This window comes from Rhagoletis zephyria, unplaced genomic scaffold (genome assembly GCF_001687245.7).
Source record: "Rhagoletis zephyria isolate East Lansing unplaced genomic scaffold, Rhagoletis_zephyria_1.1 Rzeph_scaffold_02702, whole genome shotgun sequence".
Taxonomy (NCBI): Eukaryota; Metazoa; Arthropoda; class Insecta; order Diptera; family Tephritidae; genus Rhagoletis; species Rhagoletis zephyria.
The window spans coordinates 33,919-41,183 of NW_016159786.1; positions in this window are offsets into that span (position 1 = coordinate 33,919).

The following is a 7,265-nucleotide window of genomic DNA, read 5'->3' on the forward strand; positions in this document are numbered from 1 at the left end:
TAAATTATTTATTAGAATATTTCACTCAGCAATGACTGGGAGGCTTCAAGCAGTTGCAAATGGGCAAAACTCATGTTGATCTCAATCTCAAAGGGTCATTGAACAGATATTACTGTAGACAATTTACCTTGCTGTTGACTGGTCACTTTTCGTTACATAAAAACCTGACTGTGGATGAGTTCTTATACATACAAAAAAAAAAATGTTATTTTGATATGAGAGCCATGTAATAATTCAATTGATGTTAAGTTGTGAAAGTTATTTAAATCCACTCCGCGTTTGAGAAGTGAGTGCGGCGGTCTGAAGTATTTTAACCATTCGGCTACGGCACCAGGATAACATAGTATGCAAATTTTTTTTATTCGTTGTTTTTTAGTGAAAATCAGTTGGCTATAAAAAAAAACAAGACCGATGTTATTAACTTTTCTCCCGATATTACCTACATATTTCCCGGTTGGGCGAAAAAGTGAAAAATCTCTTCTAATTTGTGACCTGTGCATTTCAGTGCTTAAGTAAATAATACAAAAAAAAAAACCAAAAATAAATTAAAATAAAAGAAAAAACCAATAATTGTGAAATAAAATTGTTAAGTTTTTATTGAACTAAAGAAAGTGAGCAGCAACGAGCTGAATAACTTAAAAATAAAGTTTTTACAAGCATTTCATTTAATAAGTACGTAAAAATGTTTTTTTTCTTTCTAATACTTTTGTGTGGAAGAAAAACATAATTTTTTCTTCATGAATCGGTTTTTTTCTAGTCAATGACATATGCAAGTACATAATATGTAGATGCGTATATACATATATGTATGTATGTTTATCTATTTTCATTAGTAGAATAGAAGCTCAGAGAGTTTTAATTTTTAAATCTTCAACAAATGTCTTTGTATTTATGCATGTATGCAAGTATTATGGAGATTAGTTATAATGCCGACTTTCCACTAGGTATTGAAATGCCAAAAATTCCGAAAAGTTTTCTTCCATTAAATAGATGGCATGCATTTGGAGACAGATTTAGGGCCGGTTACTCAATGTCTGGTTAGCACTAATCTGCAGTTAAATATCGTTATCGACGTCTTCGACTCCATGCATATAACAGGGAGTCGGTAACGTCGATAACTATGTTCAACCGGAGATCAGTGTTAACCAGACATTGAGTAACCGGCCCTTAGTGTCGTTTCCTCAAATAGCTTTTAAAATTTATCTGCCCTTTAAATACACAATTTTTGCTCAGCAAATATGTTTGAAGGACAGTTAAATTATAAAAGCCAATCGAGAAAGTTTTTTAATGCCCGAAATTTGTTACTAAAATTTTGTGCCTTTTAATGCCCAGTGAAAATCCGGTATAAGCTCCGAGTACTACATCAGGCGGTTTTTAAGGTGGCTTACTAATTACATTTTTTTTTAATGATAACTATTTAATTAGTTTCACAATAAGTTTTGCACGTGCTCATAAATACAAAAGAAGTTGCTAATTAAAAATTTAATGAAATTATGAAAATGCATTTAAAATAAACACCATAAATTTACTTAATTTCTACGCATTTAGAATTTTTTTTTATAAATATGCAAACCTAACATAACTCACTTCAGTATTTTTTCCCACTTCATTTTATAAAAACTTCGTAACATTTTGCATAACAATAAAAATATTGTATGTTTTTTACCAGTTGCCACTTTAATATTTACACACAAAACATACACATCTACACATATAGTAAATGCATTACACTTACATATACATATGCATGTAAATAATTTTATGCATATAATTGAAATTTGTTGTTGTTGGTAGTCGTTTAGTCGTTTGTTTATGCCTAGTTGGCTGGTAGATATATTTTATATCTAGTTTTTTTTTTTTTAATTTCTTATAGTTAATTGGAATTTTTGTTGTTTTTTTTTGGTAATACAGCTTAGTGTTAATTAAGTTTTTTTTTTTATTTAATGCTATTTGCTAATGGAATTAGTATTTTGTCAATAATAACACTTCGTTGTAACTTACAAATACATATTTCACAATTTCTATAATGCATAGTTCATAATACAGATTTCACGTGGAGTTATTTAATTGATTTTGTTTAGTTTAACTAGCGAATTCACTTAATATTTTAACTATTTAATAATATGTAATAATATTTAAGTACAATATTTTTTTTAAATATTTAATTTAAGTTTATTTATTTAATTGAATCTCATTATTGTCAATAGTTTTCGATTTATCAAAGTTTTTTGGTATAGCTTGCTTGCATATTTATGTGTTATTATTGTTGTTGCGTGCCGATTTTCACCTCTACCACACTTCTGCTATTTACACATATAATTTTACTATATGGTTTTTTGTTAATTTTTACAGTAGCTAACAGCACATTCAATGGTCAAACTATATAACAGATTTGTTTTTTTTTTTTAATTGTAGCACAAGAATGCCAGATTTTTTTTTAAATGCTTCATAATTTGGACAAAGTAATAGAAATACTAAAAAATACATATGTAGTTAGAACTAACAAAAAAATACATACCACTCAATGCTAATGCCACATTTGCATGCGGCATAGAAATGATAAACAGTGCCATTGAAAAAAAAAAAATCGGTGTGGAAATGAGCTCATAATGCTTATGGAAATTCGGCATAATGCTGGATTTACACTAGGCATTAAATGGCAAAAATGGTAATAACAAAATTGGGCATTAAAAAATATTCGTGTCATTACGTTGAAAAATAGCCATTAAATTCATTTCCATGGGGCATTTTTTAAATGGCACCATTTTTTTGTCATTTCATGGCCTAGTGGAAATTCGGCATAAGGCTTTTTAAGTTGTAGAAAGTATGTCATGTATGTAAGTACCTAGAAGACTTTAGCTAATTGATAGCGCGAGAAGAAAAACCTCGTTTGAACATTTTTTCTGACTTTTTATAATTCCACGTTGCGATTATGCTGAATTTCCACTTAGCATGAAAATGACAAAAAATGGGTGCCATTTAAAAATCGAAATTTTCTCAAATTTTGGCAATAAATTGCTTGTCATTCAATGTCCAGTGGAATGCATGATAGCTTTAGTAATTTTAACAAATGAAATGAAAATAAAATAGGAAAAGATGATGAACTGGAGATGCCAAGCCCGAAATGTCGGGATTTTTATAGCATAGAACCAAAATGGTTTTTATGTGTGATTAAAATCCCTAAAACGGAAAAATAGCTTCGAAAATATACCCAAAAAGAAATGCAGACCCAAAAATTTCGGAATCATAGTAGTCAAAAACTTTCAATTAAGTTTTGATGATTTTTAAAATGAAATCACTGTAGAAATGAAGCATGCAACTGCGGTTGTTAATCTCCCGAAATTTGGGGTTCTCGCGAAGAAAAATGTATTCAATTTCATTTGCTAATTTTAGAAGGTAAATTTCACATTGTAAATTACGTAAGGCATACGAAACCCGAAATTTCGGGATGTTGATTGCTGTTAAATCCGAAATTTCCAGATCTCGGCATAAAAAAGTATTTTAGTTAATTTTATGGTTTAAAAAATTACACAAGGCATAAGAACCCCGAAACTTCTATAAATTAATAGCGTCAAACCCAGTATATGTATTTTGTGTTTGCACTTTCCAAAACTTAGCTGAAAAGGAAAAACCAAAAATGCCAGTCCCGCGATGTCGGAGTTTTATAGCACACAAAGACTAAGTTTGTGAAATTTCGGGATTAATAAAGTCATGCTAGCCGCCAAATAGCTGGATATTGATGAAACGTTTTTAAAGCAAAGTATCCAGCTCACAAGAAAAACAAAAAAATTGAAAGAAAAGTAAATTTTGCTCTATCAAAATATCTTAAATCAGTTTGCAGCTCTCGAGAACCAAATGCGCGTATAATTATTTCTTCAAGAAAGTTTTTAGCAATGATAACAACATGCAGTTTTTCTAGCAACAAAATTAATGAAAATATTTGATTTGATCTGTGATCTTTTTGTAAGCTGGAAACTTCGCTTAAGAATTGAAATATTTCGAGAGTTGAAGATATTTAGCTGAAAATAAGAAACAAATAATGCTAGAAATGGTTTTTTTTTTCAGTTTTTTCCCCCAAATTTCGGGAGCTCACAAATTAAAAAATATGCAAAAAATTTGTCTAACTTAAAAAGAAGCTCCATTGAAAACAATAAATATTGCAAGGCATGATTGCCCCGCAATTTCAACATTTTGCCCTAAGAACAAAAAAAAACGGTTTAAGAGTAATTTTCCCACGAGTTGACAAAGTTGGACGAAATAACTACTACAATAATTAATTCGCCTAAAAATATGTCGCAAAAAAATTATATGTATTCAAAAATTTATGAATAAAACCACATTAAATATTATATTTTTAGGTAAAATAGTGAACGACATTTATCGTTTGGAGAAGATAGGGCCGCAAATATGTTTTTGCTACACATGAGTGTGGCCCTTAAAAATAGCAATATCTGAATTTTGAATGGGCCCCTTTACTTTGTTATACGTACATAATAAAACTATCCATAAGAATTTGATTTTGTTTACAAAAACTGGGTAATCAAAAAAATTTAATTTATTTTTAAATCGCAAAAATTTTTTCTAAAAAATTTGTATTTTGACCAGCTATAACTCAGCGTATTGAAACTTATTCACATAAATTTTGTTGAATTTTTGCAATTGAAAAAAGAAATTTTTTTCCAAACCCTGGTGACCACCCCTAAAACTTGGTTTAAAATCTAAATGTGGATGTTTTTTGTACATACTATCTACGTATAAGAAAATAAGGGCATCCACAAAAATTTCAAAATTTGAAAGAAAGATTTAAGGGTTGCCACCAGGGCTTAAAATAAATTTATTTTTTTTTTTTTAACTGCATACATATAACAAAATACATATAACAAAATAAAGGGGGTGTAGCATGATTAATATTTTAAGGACCCCCTAATATATATGTAGGTATATGCGTTTATTATGTTTAATTAGATTTTCAGTATATAAAATTCTTTTAAATGAAATTAAGAATGAAATTTGTCAAATACGGTTTCAGGTAGTTGTTAAATTTTACAACTTTATTGGCATGTAATGGCAAAATTCACCGAAGTGACAATTTCCATAATTATGACGCCAACAAAAATGCGGCAAAAATCATATTTTAATTTCTTAAAAGTACATAAAAAACATTCAATGTCCTTGATATCAAAATATTTTTTTGCGCGGCATAATTTATGGCACCGACGATTATCATTTTGGTGAGTCCGGCTTTAGCGTCGGAATATAGCCATTATTCGAAAATGTTGCCTAAAATTATGCAACGTCTTTGGAGAAACAATAGGGGTATTCTCCAAATCTTGCAAAGCCATTGCACGTAGCACGGATTGCATGGATTGCATAACTTGCAAACACACAACAACAAAATACATGGGAAACGACATTTCCTATCGCTGCAAAATATGCAACGTCGAAACCCATGTATATATTTTGCAAAATAGCATAGCAAGATATATGCGACCCTGTGCTAGTTGTTTTGTTGTTGGAATTGCTACATATTTCTCTCATTCCTCTCATCTCGCTCACTTCATTTTTTTCTGCTGTCTCTTGTTATTGTATTTGATACATAATTTCGCTGCTTGCTACGCATGCATTCTACCACTTTGCAATGGGGTGCTCTCGTACTCTTCGAAATTTGGGATAGTATTTTTGCATTTCGTGCAATACGTGCATCGTGCAATACTTCGAGAATACCCCTAATATTTGTAGCGCATGCTAATGAATTTATTTTGCACATCTTCGACCTTAAAATTGCAATATTCTGACATATGTACTTATGTACGTTATTCACAGAGATTATTTTCGAATATCCATTTAAAGCTTAAAATTTTTTTAGCATAATTTCGGGATTGATTATGAAAATTTGCTTTGGCATCTCCAGTTAATACGAGTATGCAGAGGTGTTAAGGATTTTGAATGAACTGAAAAGTTTTTTAAACTCGGATTTAAAATTTTTTAAATTTTTAGAATAAAATTTTAGGCGGTTTTTTAAAAAAGTGACAACATACTTTCAGCGCTTTAAGTATGAGCTGCAAATGTTCACATACTTGCCAGTACTAAGAAATTATTTTATTAAAAAAAGTTGTTAAGTACTTTTTGATTTTACTTATTTCTCACTTGTTTTTTTTTTTGAACGGATTACAATTCCACGCATCTTGGCAGCTTTGATTTAAGCATGATATATTAATTAATTCTTATTTCATTGTTATTAATAATATTTCCTTAAAGACTGTTAACAATTTTGATAATTTTTTTATATTATATTTTTTACCCCGGTTGTGATAGAAATTTCATTAAACTCGAAAATCGTTGTGCGCAATTTTCATTCGCAGAGTGCTATGTAGAGAAAGCGGCGAAGAGCGTTCGAAAATGTGAGTTGTAAAGAAAACGAAGGCGAGCGTAAGAGAAAGTGAGCTGATTTGGGTAAAACTGCGGCAGAGCTGAGAAAAAAGGTGCTAAGTAGTAGATAATAGACAGGTTAGAGACCAAAGCAATTGGAGTAATTGTGCTCGAGTAGTAAAAAAATTATAGAATTCGACATTGTTTGACATCATATAAAAATTATTTTAAGATTACTGTGCTCAATACCCGAAAGTAAAATGTATTTCGAGGAGCATTCGTAATCAGGAATAATATTACAAAATTTCTTAAGGAGTATTTACTAGTAAATTTATTTTTTAATTGACAGCGTGCTCACATGGAAACCCATCACAATGACAACTGCAACGATAATACCGGCTGTCATAGTTTGGTAGGCACAGTGAAATTCCCAAGCTTTAACATTGGCAACTGTCATTATAAATACAAAGATCTGCCGCCCTATATCCACGCCAAAGACAAAACTCATCGTATACCAAATGATTTAATTACTCCGCATAAAAACCTTGACGCCAAATCGACGCACTGTTTCATCGTTGTAACGTTCCCAATATGTCATAACAATAACATAAGAAATTGTAATTTTTAGACCGCTTGAAGCCAAGTTTTTCGTGCACACTTTTAGGCGCATTATTTAAAATAATCGATATGCGATGATTTGTGTCATTGGCATGGGAATAATGCGGCTACTGAGATAAGCATATTCTACATAGACAAGCATTTTCCTGTTTTTGCTCTAGGGTACTGTTCACCTCAAATGGTGAGTTAAAAACGCTGTAGTGTTTAGTGGCTGGCCACCTATAGTGTTTCAGCATATCGGAAAATGTTGCAGCCAACTTCAGATTTTACCACATCTT